This window comes from Halichoeres trimaculatus, unplaced genomic scaffold, assembly GCF_033239565.1.
Source record: "Halichoeres trimaculatus isolate MK-OKI-2021-1 unplaced genomic scaffold, fHalTri1.1 fHalTri1_scaffold_23, whole genome shotgun sequence".
Lineage (NCBI taxonomy): Eukaryota > Metazoa > Chordata > Actinopteri > Labriformes > Labridae > Halichoeres > Halichoeres trimaculatus.
The window spans coordinates 23,319,803-23,339,174 of record NW_027437201.1 but is presented as its reverse complement, the minus strand read 5'-3'; the positions used below and the strand labels follow the sequence as shown (position 1 = coordinate 23,339,174).

At 38.7% G+C, this 19,372-nt stretch overlaps 1 long non-coding RNA gene across 1 annotated transcript in view; it reads left to right on the top strand.

Annotated features, from left to right (window-relative positions):
- The first annotated feature begins 10,112 nt into the window (after nucleotides 1-10,112).
- Nucleotides 10,113-19,372, top strand: part of LOC141784744 (uncharacterized) — a 108,777-nt gene continuing 99,517 nt past the window's right edge. Inside the window, exons 1-3 of the long non-coding RNA XR_012597475.1 lie at nucleotides 10,113-10,187; nucleotides 13,743-13,811; nucleotides 14,524-14,620. This is a non-coding gene — a long non-coding RNA (uncharacterized LOC141784744). The remainder of the gene's footprint in view (nucleotides 10,188-13,742; nucleotides 13,812-14,523; nucleotides 14,621-19,372) is intronic.

Below are 19,372 nucleotides of genomic sequence, written 5' to 3'. Positions count from 1 at the left end.
TATGTTGACCTGAAACTGCACAAGCAGACAATTAACGTCCTCTCTGCTGCGTGGGAGCCAGGCTGTGCCTTCACATTATCCTGACATTAACCCTGGAGAACCCACGGGGTCAAATTTGACCCCTGTTAATTGATGCTACCCAAAATGAACAAACAAAAAAAAAATTGTCAAATTTAACTTCAAAAGCTCAGAGTGCCACTTCTGCCCCCTGCATAGAGACACCTAGTGGATGAATACTGAACTCACATGAGCTGGAGTGAAAGTGACAAGCTGGGTGACCACATGCTGTTTTTTCAAGCTAAAAATCTACCCAATCAAAATTGCCTTCTCAGCAAACCAGAGGTTATTAATTTTGTGTATTTTTTGTTAATCTGTTTAGTGTAAGCTTGCAGAATGCCTAGAAGTATGTTTTATGTTCTTTTTGAATAAATTAGCGACTCTGGGCTAGTTCAAAAAACAATGGGCCAAAAATGACCCTTTGGTTCATTGAGTGACTTAGTAGATGGAGAATGGTGACAGTCCTCATTTGGCTAAAACCCTGAAATAAATTCATTATAATAGATTTTACTAAGTGACCTTGGTAGTACAGGGCCAGAGACTAATAAAGTAAATTCCTATATCTTTTCAGGGAGTATGGCATCCCCCTTTTCAAAACAGTGAACGCAACAGGGAAAGTTTACTGTAGTACATGTATTAGAACAACTTCAAGCTGATGATAGTGACTTGAACAGTGATTCAGGGCAGATTCTGATTAATTGTTTCAACAGCCTGAAAGTGACAGAGGTCAGAGGTGAATCTTCTGCTCAAGACAATGATTCATCCAATGACTCGTCCAGTAAGATGTGCTATCTCCCGAGACTGCTACCCCACACCAACACTGATTGTTTGAAATGGCAAGACACAAAAGCAGTCAATTTGATATCAATCATATGCAAGACTAGAGCCTTTGGGAAAAGCTTGATGCTGGGACAAGTCCAAAAAAGAGTACACCAACACTGATCAGCCAAACATCATCAACACTTCCATGGGAGGAGTTGACATTGGAACAGCAAGAAGGCAGTCTAGGTCACCAACTCCTGGCCCCTCCTCCCAAACTCTTGGCCACTCCACCCCACCACCACCAAGATTTGTTCAAATTTATCAGAGTGCAGATGTTTGTTTCAACCAAATTGCACATTGGCCAGTCAAAAAAGAAAATTGCCGTCGTTGCGCTGTGAGCAAGGACCTCTAAACTGAAATGCACTGTGAAAAATGTGCAGTTTCTCTCTGCATCAACAAAAAAAGAAACTGTTTCAAAGACTACCACAATGTCTGGTGTGAGTTCCTCTCTGTAGCAGAACAGATTTTTGGATAAACAAAGACCCATGGTGTTAGTTTTTTCAATTGTGATTTTGGCCTTATGTGCCTGTTTCCATTGACCAAAGTGTGTTTGTACTTTTGAAATCCAGTTCTAACTTGCAACATAAGAGCAAAAAAAATGTTAGATGTAGTTGTGTGGTTGACTGAATAATTTTTCCTAAATTTAAAATAGTTTGCACTGACAGTGTTGGTTAATATGATCCTTCGAAATGATACGCCTAAAGCCCAATGGGTCAAATTTGACCCAAATCCTAAATTAGAGAATAAAGGGTTAAAATTGAAAAAGTTGATATTTTGGTGTTCAGTGAACTTACAGCAATCATTTAATGCATAGTTCATAATTTTCCAAAGAAGGGAAGGGTTCTTGGGTTCTCCAGGGTTAATTAGAGCATTGTCAGGAAGTTATTCACAAGTTTCACCCACAATTATCATGATAACCATATGGAGAGGAGATTTCTAAATGCCAGTGCATGATATTAGGTCAAATTAGGGAGAAAATATATGAAAAAGTTGAATTTTCTGCAGCTTTAGCTCTGGGGGACAATGTGAAGGGGCTGGTTGAATTTATTTATTATTTATTTATTTATCTAATTATTTATTTGTCTTTTTATTTTATTTTATCTTATTTTTTATTTGATCTTATTTTTTAATTTAATCTCTTTATTTATTTATTATTATTTTATTTATATATTTATTTATTTTAATCTTTTATTTAATCTTATTTTATTTTATTTTTTTTAATTTATTTTTTATTTTTCACATATTGTATACACACAGGACAAGAGCAACGCTAAGAGAATCAAAATCAAAATCAAAAGAGAGAGAAAAAAAAAAAGGTAAATACATTAAAACTTCATGGTAGCAGTGCATTTTTTCTTTTATACTCAGAGTCCAAGTGTGGCGGGTCATGTGGGGGTCTGTGCTGGTCCCAGTTCAGCAGAATAGACTTCTTTGCTATTTAGGATACTAAAGCAATCCTCATTGTGTGAGTGGGATCCAGAATATGGGTACACAGTCCAGTGAGGTGTCGTGACCTTGACCGTTGATCTTTCTGCATTAGCAAAATATGGTGGCTGGTGGGTGTCAGGTGATTTGCAAAAGCTGCAACACAAATGCAAAAGCCACAAGGCAACTGGAAATGCCAAAAATCTTAACGTAAGAGCCACAACATTAATGCAAAAGACCCATCACCAAGGCAAAAGTGACAACACAAATGCAAAAGCCACAACACATTTGCAAAAGCCACAAGGCAACTGGAAATGCCAAAAACAGAAATGCAAAAGTGACACCATGAATGCAAAAGTCAAAACACAAATGCAAAAGCTACAATATAAAGGCTAAAGCAACAGCACCAGTGCAACAGTGACACGACGAATGCAAAAGCCACAACACCAATGCAAAAGCTACAACACAAATGCAAAATTCACATCACCAATGCAAAAGTGACAACACCGATGCAAAATCTACAACACAAATGCAAAAGCCACGACACAAATGCTAAAGCCACAACACGAAGGCAAAAGCCACAAGGCAACTGGAAATGTCAAAAACATAAATGCAAAAGTGGCACCATGAATGCAAAAGTAAAAACACAAATGCAAAAGCTACACCATGAAGGCAAAAGCCACAAAACCAGTGCAAAAGTGACCCGACAAATGCAAAAGCTACAACACAAATGCAAAAGCTACAACACCAATGCAAAAGCTACAACACGAATGCAAAATTCACATCACCAATGCAAAAGTGAAAACACCGATGCAAAATCTACAACACAAATGCAAAAGCCATGACACCAATGCAAAAGTGACAACACAAATGCTTAAGCCACAACAGGAAGGCAAAAGCCACAAGGCAACTGGAAATGTCAAAAACATAAATGCAAAAGTGGCACCATGAATGCAAAAGTGACACCACAAATGCAAAAGTGACAACACAAATGCAAAAGCCAAAACACATCAGAAGTGCAGTCACAATGAAAGTTGAGAGGTTAGTTATTCATGTGGACAGGGAAAAGTTGCAAAAGTAGGTAAATGATTATTTGATTTAACATCATTTTTGACAAAAAAGCTTCATGGAATTGTCACCTTATGATGTCTTTCAGAGTACTTTAATTTCTTTATTCACCCGTAACATTATTCGTGTCATAACGTTAGCATTAGAGCTATATTCATCCTGGTTGAAGGCTAAAAAAGAAAACCATCATTTCCTTTCACAACTTTTCCCTGTTCAAGTTATACAGCGATGACGTCCAGGAGGTTAAAGATCTCAGTGTTTCAGCTTGGTTCTTTGAACACTTGTTTCCCAGAAATCTTGTGTTTTGTTGACTGTGCTTTGTCCACTGATCCTCGCTCAGATCACGTCTCAAACATTTTTGTTAGTTGATTTCATTTCTAAAAACGCAGAGGGACACATCTGTTCAGCTCTTTCTTTGGCTGTTTCAGAGTCAGCTGATGGAAACAGACTCTCCTCCTGATGTCTTGTTATGAATGAAGTCGTCTCTTCATTGATCTCTTCACATCAGCCGTGGACTTCCTCTGTCTTTCATTCCTAAATCGATGGCTTTGTTCTGAGCCAGTGATGGTGATCCAGTAATCTCTCCCAGACAGCGAGGTGTCCACAGACTCAGACATCTGTGGCCGAATGTTCCTCCAGACGAATCAAGATACTGTACCACCCATCCTCAGATCTATAAAGAGCTCTGAGGCTGGGCGCAGGCTGCTGCTGGTGACTCACAGATGAAGCCTCAGGAAGAAAAAGACACGAGGGGCTCAGGCAAAAAAAGGGGTAAGAGGAATGAAGACAGCACCACCATCTGTAGTCTGTTTTTAGACTCCTCCTCACCCGTCTACACACACCTTCACACTGAATCAGCACAGGACGTGATCCCAGGATGAAAATGAACATCACCTCCAGCTACAGCTGCTAAACCACACAAACCCCTGCCCCCTCCTCCACCCCGTGTCTCTAAACTGATCCATCCAGGTCTTCATCATGAGCGTCTCTGAGAGAAACAAAAGAAGTCTGATGGATCTTGCTCGTGTGTTGCATCACGCCATTGTCTCGCTGTCCTTCAAACCTCGTAACAACATGAGAGCTCCCAGCAGCCTGACGGGGCTCTGTGGTAATCACTGAGCAATAAGACCAGCAGCCAAAGAGCAGGTTCAGGTCTTAAAGGCTCAGAGGAAGATGCTCTTCTGATTTGTTTGGAGGCTGGGAAGCCAGAGCTTTGAGGAAACACGCGTGATTGATGTGACTGCTCAGTTTTGTGATTAAATTTCCCACGATGATGCTTCGTGTTCATCTCTGAGGCTCAGAAACTGTGGAAAGTGTTTCTTCTTTGCTGCAGTGAAGGACGCCATTGCTACAGCTCCTCTAGAGTCACCTGGAATACCCAGGGAATTACTTGAGGATACTTTTTGGAGGTGACAGCTCAACCGATACTGCCATAGCTCCACACATCCCGTCCTGGTCACCACTTATTCAACCTGTTACCCTCAGGCTACAAGTATCACCAAACCAGGACTAACAGAGCCAGGGACAGCTTTTTCCCCAGAGCCATGGAAACACTGGTTTCGATCTGATACCAAGTAAATACAGAGCCACTGTCGCTGATACCAATACTGATACTGACACCAATACTGATGTCAATACTGATACCAGACTGATACCGATACTAATACGGATACAAATTCTGAAAATAATACTGAATCTGATACCGGTACTGATACCAATGCTGATACCAATGTCGAACTGATACAGATACTGATACCAATATGATACTGAAACCAATACTGATACTGATACTGATACTGATACTGATCTCGATACCGATACTGATACAGATACTGATTCAGATACCGATACTGATACCAAACTGAAAACGATACTGATTCCGATACATATTCTAAAAATGATGTTGATACTGATACCGCTACTGCTACAGAACCCAATACTGATACTAATACTGATACTGATCTAGTACTGGCACTGATACTGATACTAATACCAAACTGATACCGATACTGATACCGGTACAGATTCTAATATTGATACAGAAACCGATACCGATACCGGTACTGATACCGATATCAAACTGATACAGATACAGATACTGATACTGATACTGATACTGATACTGATACTGATGCGATACTAAAGCGATTACTGATGCTGATACAGATACCGATACTGATACCAAACTGATACAGATACTGATTCAGATACAGATTCTAAAAATTGATACTGATACTGATACAGAAACCAATACTGATACTGATTCTGATACTGATAGCGATATCGAAGTGATACAGATACTGATACAGATACCGCTACTGATACCAAACTGATCCCGATACTGATACCGGTACAGATTCTTATAATTATACTGATACTAAACTGATAATGATATCGATACTGAAACTGGTCTCGATATTGATACCATACTGAAACCAATACTGAAACTGATACTGATGCTGATACTGATTTAAGAGAAATTTGCTTGAAAAATTGCCTGAAACTAGCACAATATCTTAATAGAAAAAACTTTTCTCTTCTTCCATTGGCAGATTTTTTTTTACTTGTTACAGCAATTCAGACCTCATTTTGTCTTTAAATAACTTGAAATCAGACATTTTTCTGGACTGCTCAGGTGATTGAGGCTTATATAAAGTCTAAAAAGACATTTTCTGCTGAAAATAAGACAAAAACACGTGATGAGATCTCAGGTTTTCAAAGTGTGTACCTTGTCAAAGCACCAGACGGAGCGGTGCTCCTAATTTCATCGTTTGCAAGTCACATACTGACAGTTAAGGCTCTCTATTCTATTCTATTCTGTTCTATTCTATTGTACAGACTGGAGGCACATGCTGCCCTGTAAGCTGTGCCACAGAGAGGAAAAGGATGAACTTTTCTGATACATTATTTACCAGGTGTTTCCAGTTTGTGGAATAACAAATGAACACAGACCAGAAACATTTAGACAAATTAACTTTACAGCTCGTTTTATTTTCTGAATAAGCTGCTCTCCTCTACTGAGAGAGCAGTATTCAGCATCCATGTGCTGAATACTGCTCTGACAGTGTGGTGCATTATGCTGCCGGGAGCTGCTGAGTCCAGCAATAATCCTGAAGGTATCTGGATAACGTGGAGAGCTCTTTAAGTGTGTGCATTCACTTTTCTGATTTTCTGCAGAAACTCTGAAACAGTTTGGGAGGTGAGTGCCTGCTTGGAGAGCTGTTACTGATTTAAAGCTTCTTCAAACAGGTCCAGTTTGTTTTCTCCTGTCCACCAAAGCACAAACTGTCCCTAACCCTCACCGTACGCCATCAAACAAAGTCAACACTGACGCTCACTGAGGCTGAAAACCAGGGACCAGGACCTGATCCATTCAGCTCAGTGTTTAACCCCCAGAGCCTCAGTCATTTTCCTCTGCAGCATCACGACCGGCCGTGTCTGATTACATCGCTTGTCTGGGAAACGACTGTCATGTGAGGGATTGAGAAAATTGATTAATCAATCCCCCGCAGAGCTGGAGCAGACAGAATGTGACACATCCTTCTGTTTCTGTTCGGTTTGAACAAACGCAGAATCATTTCATGTGATGATTCACAAGTTGGAGATTAAAGCTCGAATTTTTTTTTTCTTACAGTCAGTGGTGCTTTTTTTGTTTCACTTTGAGCCAGCAACTTAATTATTGTCTAATATTCACTTAAATCTTTATTTAAGAGGAGTTACCACTGTGCTAAATGTTTGTTTCCTAAAACTAAGTTCTTAAAAAAATGACTTATATTTACTCAACTTTACCTGAAATAAAAATTAATTTTAGGCAAATTAACTTTTGACCTTACCTGAGAATTATATCAACTCATTGTCTGAGTGTCCAAAAATGCTCCCCTCATTTTAATAATATAAAAATATAATTAAAGAAATAAAAAATAAGAAATGAATAAATAATATTAATAATAATAATATACATGAGATCTGTCCACAGATATTGAGTTTAATATACTTTTTCTATATATTTTTAATAGTTTTATGACCCCTATGTCAATAAAGACAACAATTTGTAAAAAAGGAAAAAAACAAAAAAATGTGTAATTTTTCAAAAAAACAAAAAAAGAAAACAAAACAAACAAAAATAAAATAAATAAATAAAATAAAGGTGCAGAGTGGAAAACTTCTGATTAATTTATACCAGCTCTGACTATGTCAATAATTGATAACTGTTTTATTTTTAATGCCTAATAAAATTGAAATTGAAATTAATTAAATAAATACAAAACAATAAGAAATAAAACAAAAACTAAACTAAACCAAACAAACAAACAAAAAAATCCACTCTTCGTCCCAGTGGCCAAAAATTGGCACTCTCATTAAAAAAAATTATAAATACATAAATAAATAAATAAATAAATATTATTATTATTATTATTATTATTATTATTATTATTATTATTATTATTAATAATAATAATAATAATAACCAAGTAAACAAACAAACAAAAAAACAAATAAATAAATAAAATTTTAATGATAATAAAATCCAGTCGTGATTTTTTTTGTTCAAAAAGTGTTTTTTATTTTCTTTAAATTTAAATCCTTTATTTCAGTCTTTGTTTGTAGGTTGGAGAAAGTCGAGATGTCAGGTCCTCTGGTTAAATCTTAAAAACTGACTCACATGGGGTGAGCATTTTTTTGGGGGGAAAATATGGCTCCTGATATTGTCTGTGGACATCAACATCATCATCATCAAACGTTTTCACATGGACTGGTTTTAAAACTTAAAAATAAAAATCACAAAAATCGGAAAATTGAAGAATGTCAACTTTAACGAATCAGCACCCAAAAATGGTAAAAGAATTGAATCGAATTGAATTCTTATTTCAGCCCTGCAACACCAACAGACATCCCTCCCTGTGTGACCACCTCTGCTCTGCCTCCTCGATCCTGAGGGTTTCTGAGGGTTTCTGTGGGTTTCTGTGGGTTTCTGTGGGTTTCTGTGGGATGATTGCAGAGCCGTCCTCTCATGGAGAACATGTCTCCCCTCTGCACGGTGCAGTGACTGCGCTGGGCAGCTCCTTTAGTGAGAGCCTGCCTCCTCCTGTGCTGTATGGAGGAGAGACGCCTCAAATCCAGCTCCCTGCTGCTCTGACTCTTCAGCCCAGCCTGCTCTGCAGACTGTAACAGACTGTTACGCCACACACAGTGAAACTGATTCACTGCTGGACTCATGTTAGACCACAGGAGCTGAATACTGATGCTCCCACAGTCTGCAGTCCATGGTGGTTACTCTGCAGGAGTATATGTTTGAGAATCACCACTTAAAACTTGATATTAAAACTCTGATGGTTTTTTGTTGTTGAAAGTCTTTTCCTCCAGTCTTTCTCTGAGTGCAGCAGCTCCACAGGAACTCCAGGGGGTAAACACATCCACTGTGACACCAAATCAATGTGGACGCAGCATCAGAGCGTTTAGCTGCAGTTTGCTGAGCTCAGCGGCCCAGTTTCCCAGAAAAGTGGATAATGTTTGAGGGAAGTGCCTCTAAACTGGAAGTAAAGAGTAATGTCCGTCTGTGTCAGGAGTTTCAGTGATTGAGGAGACGTGTGGAGTCAGATCAGAGGAATTTAACCTTTGCTTTTGGAGAAATTACCTGAGACTTGGTTTGAATGAAGGTTTCAATAAATCTGTCATCCTGACTGAATCAAACACGGTGTCTTTGTGACAGCTTGGAGTAAAAAGTGACTTTTGTTTCAGAAGTAGATAAAAGGGAAGGAGAGATATGTCAGTGTCTACAAGCGTGTTCATAGTGGATGATTTATAATTTACCGGGTGGTCCCCCTGTGAGGATGATATTTCGTCTTTCTTATTGTACTGTGATAGATTACATTTTATTTTTTTGATCATTTATTTGCTTTCTTTCCTTTCTTTTTTGTTCTTTTTTCCTTACTTCCTTCTTTCTTTCTTTCTTTCTTTCTTTCTTTCTTTCTTTCTTTCTTTCTTTCTTTCTTTCTTTATCTCCCTTTTGCTTTCTTTATCTTTCTTTCTTTCTTTCTTTCTTTCTTTCTTTCTTTCTTTCTTTCTTTCTTTCTTTCTTTCTTGATCTACCTTCTACTTTCTTTATCTATCTATCTATCTATCTATCTATCTTTCTTTCTTTCTTTCTTTCTTTCTTTCTTTCTTTCTTTCTTTCTTTATCTCCCTTTTGCTTTCTTTATATTTCTTTCTTTCTTTCTTTCTTTCTTTCTTTCTTTCTTTCTTTCTTTCTTTCTTTCTTTCTTTCTTTCTTTCTTTATCTCCCTTTTGCTTTCTTTATCTCTGTTTCCTTTTTTTCCTTTCTTTCTTTCTTTCTTTCTTTCTTTCTTTCTTTCTTTCTTTCTTTCTTTATCTCCCTTTTGCTTGCTTTATATTTCTTTCTTTTTTCTTTCTTTCTTTCTTTCTTTCTTTCTTTCTTTCTTTCTTGCTTTCTTTCTTGCTTTCTTTCTTATCAACACATTTATGCATTAAATTCTGACAAACAATCATTTTTTTTTCATTATGAATTTTTTTATTTCTGGTCCTTTAAGGATTTTAAAGATATTCAAATTAACTAAAAAATGTAATTAAAAGGCAAATAAATTAATAAATAGATTAAAGAATAAATACATAAATACATTTTATGTATATTCATTTAAAAAAAAAAGTGAATATTCCACATATTCCATCTCTCATTCCTCTTAGTTCCTCCTCAGAACACCCCTCCCTCTCCTTCACACATGGTACGTTCCACGTGGCAGCTGCACCTGTGAGGCAGCGCGTGGTTTGGAGCTGGGGTTTAAGCACGTGGAGTTCAGGTGAGATTCTGAAGTGTTTGTCCTTAGCTTTAAGATTTGGATTTTGTAGTTTTTGTTTTTTTTCAGGAGTTTCTGTGTTTTCGGTTCAGGAGCTTCAGGCTCAGCAACATGTGACGCTAACTTTAGCCCCGCCTCTCAGACAGGTTGATGCGTCGCAGCAGGTGTGCCTTGTTCACTGATCATCAGGCTTTATTTCTCTTTCAACTGGTCCAGTTTTCATAACTCGACTTTTTCAATGAATATCAAACTCTGAAAGTCCCGTGAACTGGAGTTTAACCCTTTCTGCTTCAGAAACATTAATTTATGACTTAAAGATATCTCTGTATTTCATCTGATTTACATGCTTTATTAGTGAAACTGCACATTAGTGCATGTCCTCAGTGATTCTCCTGTATTAAGAGAAGACTGTTTTGATTTTCCTCCATATCAAACTATGTGCAAAATTAAAAGTGTAATTTCCTTGTTTATTTTCAGGACTGCAGGTGAAAGTAGCAGCAAAACAGAGTCAATATCTGAAAGCAATGCTGCAAAAACTGAAATCTAAGAAAGTGTTTTATATTAGTTTTATTTTATAAAAATCTTTAAAAGTCTTCCTAGAAGCTAAATTCTTTCAAAGAAGTCTTATTTCAGGATATTTAAAGACAAAAAGTGATGCTTGAATTGTTTATGGAGAGTAAAAAATCTACCAATGGGACCAGAAAAAAAGTATTAGTTTACTTTCTATAATGAAGATTTTTTCCCTTATTCTAAGAAAGTTGCAAAGTATTTTTTTTTTACCTAGTTTTTGTCTTAAATATCTTAAAATAAAATATTTTTCTGGACTTCACGGGTGAAATCTGCTCATACTGAGTTTAATACGACATCTTTACTTCAAATGAAATCAAAACTCTTGCTTAGATTTCAGTTGTAAGGCAATTCAAAGTGCCTTACAGAGAAAATGTATTAAAAGAAACCCATTAAATTCAGATAAAAAAGCTGATTAGAAAATAAATAATAATAATAATAATAATTATATTAATAATAATAATTGTTATTAATAATAATATAATAATAATAATAATATAATAATAATAATAAATATAATAATAATAATAATAATAATAATAATAATAATAATAATAATATACCATAAAGCAAAGTAAAATTGCAAAAAAAAAAACCAAAAAACAAACAAACAAAAAAAAAACAGGTAAAACAGATGTTGAGCTATTAGCTTAAAAGTGCAGCTGTAAAACGATCTTAAAATGATTTGTTAAAACGCTCTGATAAAAGCTGCAGCTGTAAAAAGTTGAGTCTTCATCCTGGATTTAAAGGAGCTCAGAGTTTCAGCAGACCTGATGTTTTCTGTCAGTTTGTTCCAGATATATGGAGCATAGAAGCTGAACGCTGCTTCTCTGAGTTGTAGTGGTGACCTTTAAAATACGTGCTCAGAAAAATGTAGAAAATGAAGAAAAATGCCCAAACATTATCATTATCCCTGCTGCTCCAGAGGTTTTGTTACTTCACATCAGACCAGATTTTTTACACCCTGACAGGAAGCTTTCATGTCTGATCCACTGTGAAAATGAGGCGTCTGTGTCTGTGGGTTTAAGAGGTTCAGACCGGGCTGAGCCAGCTCAGGTGAAGACCTGGTATGAACTGATGTGTTCACCTGATCTCTGTGGAAATAAACACCCCATCAGCATCCGTCCTTCCTTCACTATATTTAGCCTCCTTCTCTGTGTTTGTGTCATCAGGAGCTGAACTGATGCTCTGTTTGTTCCTGTCACTCTTACTTTGCACCTTTGTGCCACATCAGTTACCTGAGGGCAGACGATTTCACCACAGAGCCAGTTTTTCCTGTGGTGAAACAGTCCACTCGTCTGGGCTCTGTGTGAGGATCCAGTTACCTCCAAAGATTCAACTTTAACTGATGTCAGGAAACAGTCGAAGCATTTTCCCCTTTTCACGTTCTCACAGACTTAAATCCAGAGCTTTCTAACTCCTCTTGTATGGAGTCAGATCAGTCTCAGATTGATTCGTGTTTGCATTCACAAATATATGATCTGATCCACAAATGTGTAGACTGATTCGCAGGTATGTGGTCTTTAACGGCTGAAAAGGTTTTTTCCTACAAGACCTGAAAAAAAAACCCCACAACCATCAGTTACAGCTGAGGCGGGTGGGTAAGTTTGCCCTGAGCTCAGGCTTGCAGGCACACACTGTAAGGTATGAAGCTATTGTAGCAGCATGACTCTGACACTATGCACCTCCTCTTTGGCTCTTTTGGATTTTTTTTTTTTTTTTTTTCACCAAAGATAGGCGATGTTAAACTGGATTAAACCTGGTGAGCATTTTTGCTGAGAACCGTAGCGCTAACTGTTGCGCCACCGTGCAGCCCATTAAGACTTAATATTATTTGCAAATCAGTCTACACTAGTGATGATTGCTCTCAGACTGCAAGAGAAGCTCAGCTTCCCCCAAAATGTCCTTAAAAAGTGTTGATATGTTCTGCTGTGTGAACATTTCATTGATAAAATCTGAGCTAGAATTCCTTCATCTTTAGTTCAGAATCAGCTCCTATCACAGGTAACTGGCTCCACCTCCTTCTCATTCATCCCCGCAGCGTCTCAGCGCTTTAACACAGTTGGACGCTGAGCATCTTCTGACTTCAGCTGGGAAGCGTCGAGTGGGTTGTTCCACTGTGGAAACTGGACAGTCATTGGATAAACGCTGGGCTTTGTCCCGCCCATCGGACGCTCAGCGTCTCTGGGGGTCTATGAGGCAGTGGGCTGACCTGGACGCTGGGCTTCTGCATGATGATTGGATGATCTGTCTGAGGCTGAATCCCTTTTTGATTGACAGTGAAATGAGCCAGTCAGCCATCTTAAAGTATAACCCTCCACCGGAGCATCTTCTCAGTTGTTCTGGACTGATCCGGAGGCTTTATTGATCCCCAGCGAGTTTACCTTTCTTAAAAATGACGAGCGTTGTGTTTAAAGATTCTCTCTTTTCACCAATAAGCAGCTACAGCTACAGCTGTGGAGCTTCTCCCCCTGTCACTCACACTTACAGCCTGTCGTCGTCTCACGTAGCAGCTCCAGCTGATAACAAGCTGACACTGAGGGTAGAAATTTACCTTTAAATAAATAAACAAATTTACGATGTTGGCTGGAAAAAATGAGCTTCTCCTCCTTGACTGACCAGCAGCAGCCGCTGACCTACACATTTGTAGATTTGTGCACACATTTGTGGATGCTTTTACATAGAAACAATTCTAATGTGCATTTGTTAATTTTGAGTCTGATCTGACTCCATACTTTGCTTTGAATCCACATTACATAGATACATATATAATTTATTTATCCTAAGGGAAATTTAAGGCGTCCAGTAGCAGTTTGAAGACAAACAAGACATAATTAAAAACAGTTACAAATTAACCCCAAGGACTGATACCCCCCCTCTCCCACAGGTTGGAGAAAGTGACACCACAGATCTGTCTCTGTTAGGAATAAGACACAGGATTAGTCGAAATGCTGGATCATCGTCATTAAAACAATTACTTTTCTCTTTTAGATGCTTCAGACGAGAGCTTCAGGCTGGGACAGGACTTCCAGACCAGGAAACAGGAGCAGAGAGATCAAGGTGAGCTAAAACACTTGATTATAAAAGAAGGTGGTGTCTGTCTGTCCTCTGTCTCTTTAACTTCATCACTGATTAAACTGAAATTAGTTAAACTTAACTAATGATGCATGTGAGCAGGAGTTACTCGCTCCATTAGTTCTGGAGACTCTGCGTTGAAGCTTTCCACAAACTGCTCATCAGTATCTTTTACCGTCTCTGAAAGGAGCAGAGTGCAGCAGTTTGCTCCGGGGAAATTCACAGAAACTTTAGGTCAGCACAAAGCCCTCCATGAACTTTAGATAAACCTTTTATTTCTTTCATTTCTGGATTATTCTCCACTGAAGTATTTTCTGTTTATCGTGCTCTCTCTACTTAAAGTTTTCAGTGTTCCTCAGCTGACACATTCACATATTCTCTCTTATTGTCGGGATGTTTGTTTGACGGCTGCGTTTAAAACGCTCTGTTCCTTTCTGACTCACCAAAGAGAAGAGTGAGGAGACTGGAGGTCGTATTTTAAGGGGAATAACAGAACAGTTTGTCCCCAGAAAATGTCCTGATTTCATCCTCCACAGCGTCTGTCGTTCATCATGAAGCTTAACTCTCATGAGGAACAAAATCTGGAGAGTGGTCATTTAGAGAGTAAATTTAACGTCTCATCTTTTTATAATTTATTATATCATATTAAAAGCTGATAGTCTCTCTTCTTCTCCTCTTTTCGCTGCGTCTCTGTCAGGTGATGTGACTTCATATCGTTCTGAAGAAGTGACCGTCGTCGTACTCAACTCTCCTCCACGCGCCGCGCGTCCAAGTCGACCAGACGACGAGAATACGTGAGTAAAAAGTTTAACTCTTTCTGAAAAACTTTCTTTAGCGTGAAACGAAAAGATGATTTGGATATCATTTAAAGATTACCAGAAAAATTGAGCTAAATTTGAACAAAAAGACATGACTCTGGAGTTGAAATCACCACATGAGCTCAAAATCACTGTGAAAAATGGTTGCGAACAACAAAAACTGGTTCCTGTTAAGAGCTGGTAACAAATTCCCTTATTGACTCTTTACATTATGTCGGACCTTACTTTTATAGTCTGCTGCAGCTAGCTTAGCTTAGCCGTGAGCTAACATTTCCCAAGAAAACTCTGAATCAGGATTTTGAAGTTTTACTGAAGAAAAATTAACTCATAAAGAAATGTTCACCACTCTCTCACAGGAGATTCCTAAATCTCCTTATTTACCAAAAACAATATAAACAAAGTAGTGTTAGCTTGATGCTAACGTATATGGGAAATTGCATTGATATGCTAACAGTTAGCATGCACCAGTGTAACTTTGGTTTTACAACAGGATTCCAACTTTCATCATGAAACATGTCACAGCTGAGACAAAGGGCTGCATAAAAGACAAATTATACAAATAAATTAATAAAACAAAGGAGCAGGTAGTAAATAATTGTTTCGTTGTTCTTAAAAACAATTTAAAGGTCTCATATTCTGCTCCTTTTCTGCGGTTTAATCTGGATCATTGATGTCTTCATGAAATGGTTGTAACATGTTTTGGTCCAAAAAGCCAATAAATCAAGCACAGCAGCATTGTTTCCAGGCTCTCATAGCCCCTCTGTTCAGAACGCTCTGATTTAGTGGGCGTGGCCTTCATATGTAAATGAGCCACCGCTGATACCGCCCCGCTCTTCCACGTCACTGAGAGCGGCGCCACGAGCTCCGAGTGCACAATGTTTAGAAAACAGAGAAGCTCCTTTACCGCAACATTACAGGCTAAAACAACAGGCTAACCGCAGCTAAAGTTAGCCTCCTGAAGCTAACACAGAGACAGGGGGGACACTGAGGAAAAGCTCTTCCATCTGCTCCACAGCACACAGCATTTAAAATACTCACATTTCCAGGGTCCCAGGTTTGTTGGTGGATGGTTGGTAATGCGCCTGGATTCAGGACCAGTCTATTGGCTAGCCCTCTGTTGGACTGTCCAAAGTTGGAAAAGCAGTCGGCCGTGAAGTGACTAGCACACACATGCACAGTTTTACTGAGTGTAGCTGGAACATTTCCTGATAAATGAACTCTAGACACTTAGTCTGTCTTCTTCTGAGATGGGAAGCTTGAGCATGGAGCTATGTGGCTGTTTACAGCCAAAAACAGAGCAGTGATAGCTCGGGGAGAGGAGTGGGCGGGGAGGGGATTGGGGGGTATCTGCTCCGGTGGACCAATCAGGTCAGACTTACTCCTGATTGGTCAAAAAAGGGAATCGCTGACGTCGGCAAATCCCTAAAATTCCAAACAGCTGGTTTTAGGTCAGGATTTTACATTAACAAGCTCTACTAAGAACAGGTTTGGTCATTAAATATCACATTTTGTGGGCTGGGAGGAAAGACAAAGACCCACAAATTTCACTAAAAGACTTAATAAAGTGATTTTTGCAGAATATGGGACCTTTAAATGTTATTTAGTTGTTTTTGGTGCCTCCAGTCTCAGCTGAGCAGCCAGGACAGGAGCTACAGAGGATTTATTGGGAGCCAGTGATCAGGGTTTAGTTTTACCATCTTAACCTCCAACAAGTGTTTTCAAACTACTCTAAAAAGCTTTGTTTCGGTCAGTGGAAATCCTGATTACTGAGACGCCGAGGCCCTGGTTAAACATGCACGATTACAGGAGTCTAACGACGTGTTCATCGATCCTCGTGTCTGTTTTCTCACCTCAGAGGGAACAATAACGGAGCAGAGTGTCAACGTTTGCTCGCTGCTTTCAGGTAGAGTTGTAATTAAAACACTTTAAAATCTCAGGTCAGTGAATAAGCGTTCAGCGTTGGGTTTCCTCCGCCTGTGAAATGATCATTACTGTAATTATCAGTCAGCAGCGAGGACTCGGCTTCGCACTGAGCTTTATGATGAATGTTTAGCTCTGTGCTGTCATTATGCTACACAATTAGCCCATCACTCATATCATGATACGGTCACAGCGCTGTGCATGATCAATAGTCTGGAAAAACCTGACTCTTCTCGTTTTTACTCTCCTGTCCTGTCGCACCTACTGTTTTGACACAAGTATCCATCAAGATGAGCTTTCACTGAGCTTCACTGAGCTGCACTTTTCATTTGGGTTCATAAAAAACAGAAAACAGAGGCAGAAAAAGTTGGATGAGTGCTGAAATGAGGCTAAAGTAATGTATTTACCTATGCAGACGGCTGATCAGCCTCTTAGCGGGTACGGATGGTTAAACATGAGTCATCTCTGAGCAGTCAGCGCAGGTAGAAACTGTCAGGGAACAATGTGTCTCTGCAGAAAGAGAAAAAGGAAGGTTACGGTGTTTTTTCTTCATAGATGATTTTTTTTTAGATCATAAGAAGCTTTTTTTCAGCTGATGAAAGCTTTGAGCTGAAACATGTTTATAACACACAGAAAGAGCTTCACTGTGTGTGTGCTGACCTGTGTGACCTTTGAAAAGCGTGTCGAGTTTTGCACCTTGAAAAGTTGTTGGGAAGAGACTTTTTTAAAACCATTTTTGTGTCACAGTCAGAAATAGGGATGCACTGAATATTTAGTAGCTGAATATATTCGGCCGGATATTGCAAAAAAAAAACATTCGGCCTTCGGTGAAGTGAGTTTAAAGCAAGGCCGAATCGTAGCGTATGACGCAATTAACCCTTTAACACCAGATGCATCGTCTCCAACACATCGCACTTCAAAGGACCGTTATCCTGTACCGGTTGACACAATCGCTAAAATTCAACGGTTTGTGAAAGCTGAGACTGTGCTGCTTCAGTCGATATGAGGTTTTTACGGTAACTTCACTCAGGCGTTTAAGGAAGCTCGCGAATACACACAAGAGTGTGGAGCAGATGGATTTACAGAGCGCACCTAGATAACGGAGCTAAAGTCTCCTAAAAACGCAGAAAAAGAAGATCCTCCCAGGTTATAAAACCTCCGCTGAGGTTTCTGCAGGATTCTGGGACTGAAGGAGGATCTGAAGGAGCAACTTCATGTGAAAAAGGTAACGTTAGATAGGATGAACGAAGCTCTCTCTGTCTACTTTTTACTTTGCTTGCGTAATTATACGAGTTGATAGATGCTTGTAATATGTTGTGACTTTTTTAGAACAGTGAACCTGGTCTAATTTGTAAAATATGTGTAAAATTCATCATTGACGGTGTGTAATAAACTTTTTAGCACAGGGTAACGTCCCACGTTTGTACCATATATGTGTAAGTGTGTGTCGCGCAGCAAGTAAAATAGCACATGTATTTATTGTGCAATGTTAGAGCAGTAAACAAAGTTTCTTTTTACTGTTTGGACATAATTTGAGGCTTTTATTGTGTGATATCCTTTGCAAATCGATGCACCGAGCCTTATTTGTTCTGTGCAGTGAGTGTAACCAGCTGAATCTCTTTCTCCTTAAGTTTCACTTTCAGTTTCTCCTGTGACGAGGAGCAGCCATCCTCAGGTGGTGTGTGTGAGAAGAGCGAGACAGCAGAAGGGTTGCTGAAGATTCTGGTGATGCTTTTAGCGACCTCTTTTTTTATTTACAAAATAAGAGACAAGGCTCAGAAATGTTAATGTTCATATGTTTATTAATGTTTCAACTCTACGATCATCCTTTAAAATCTGCTCCCATTGTTTGATTGCTGTTTTCTCCTTCACTAAACCTCTAAGATCCTATTCTGTCTTTGTGTTTTTCTTCATTTTAAACTGTTTTAGTCTCAGATAACATGCAGTAAATTGGAAATAACTCCAGATATAAAAAGTCCAATAAAAGAAAAATGGAAGCATTTACTCGCAGGACATTTTTGACCATTTTATCATCAACATTTAGCCCCATTAAACTTATTCAGCATTCGATATTTGGTATTGGGCTAAACTTTCATATTTTATTCTGCCACAAACTTGCGTTTCGGTGCATCCCTCGTCAGAAACAAAACGAGTCCTTTTATGTATTTTTTTAGCAGCACAGTCAGTGGTTAGCGGTGAAGCTGCAGAGCTAAGGTTTCTGGTTTTAACCCCGCTGAGTGGGTTTTGCATCATTGACTGTCTATGGAGTGGACAGCATGGCTCCGCCTTTAACCATTGTATGATTTTGAAGCCAAAATACCCCCGTCACGGGTGCACCCAGAGTCTGCACCAAGGGGCAACATCCGGTCAATAAACATGAAGTCTGTGTTGAAGTGCTGAAAGTCGCTGTTTGTTGAGAATCGGCTTGAGTCTGGCTGCAGAAAGACAGGAAGTCATGTACACACCCAGCCATAAAAACAGACTTTTACAGCATTAAAAAACACATTTACAGCCTGGTTCAAAAAAGGCTTGGGTCTAAAACGCTGATTTCACCATCAGCACACATTTTTTCCTTCCGAGACTCTGTTCTCTTCTTGGCTCTTCCTTTTACAATCCCTGAAAAAATACACAAGAACGTCAGCTGTCAATCATCGTTAAACGTGACATAAAACCTCATTTTTAACCTCGTATAACTTATGAAAACAAAACTTTTCAGAAAAAAGACGACTTGAAAAAAAGAAAGCCAAGTGGTTTCCTCAAATCACCACAACAATCAGACGTGAGAAACATTTCTACCAGGTGTATTAA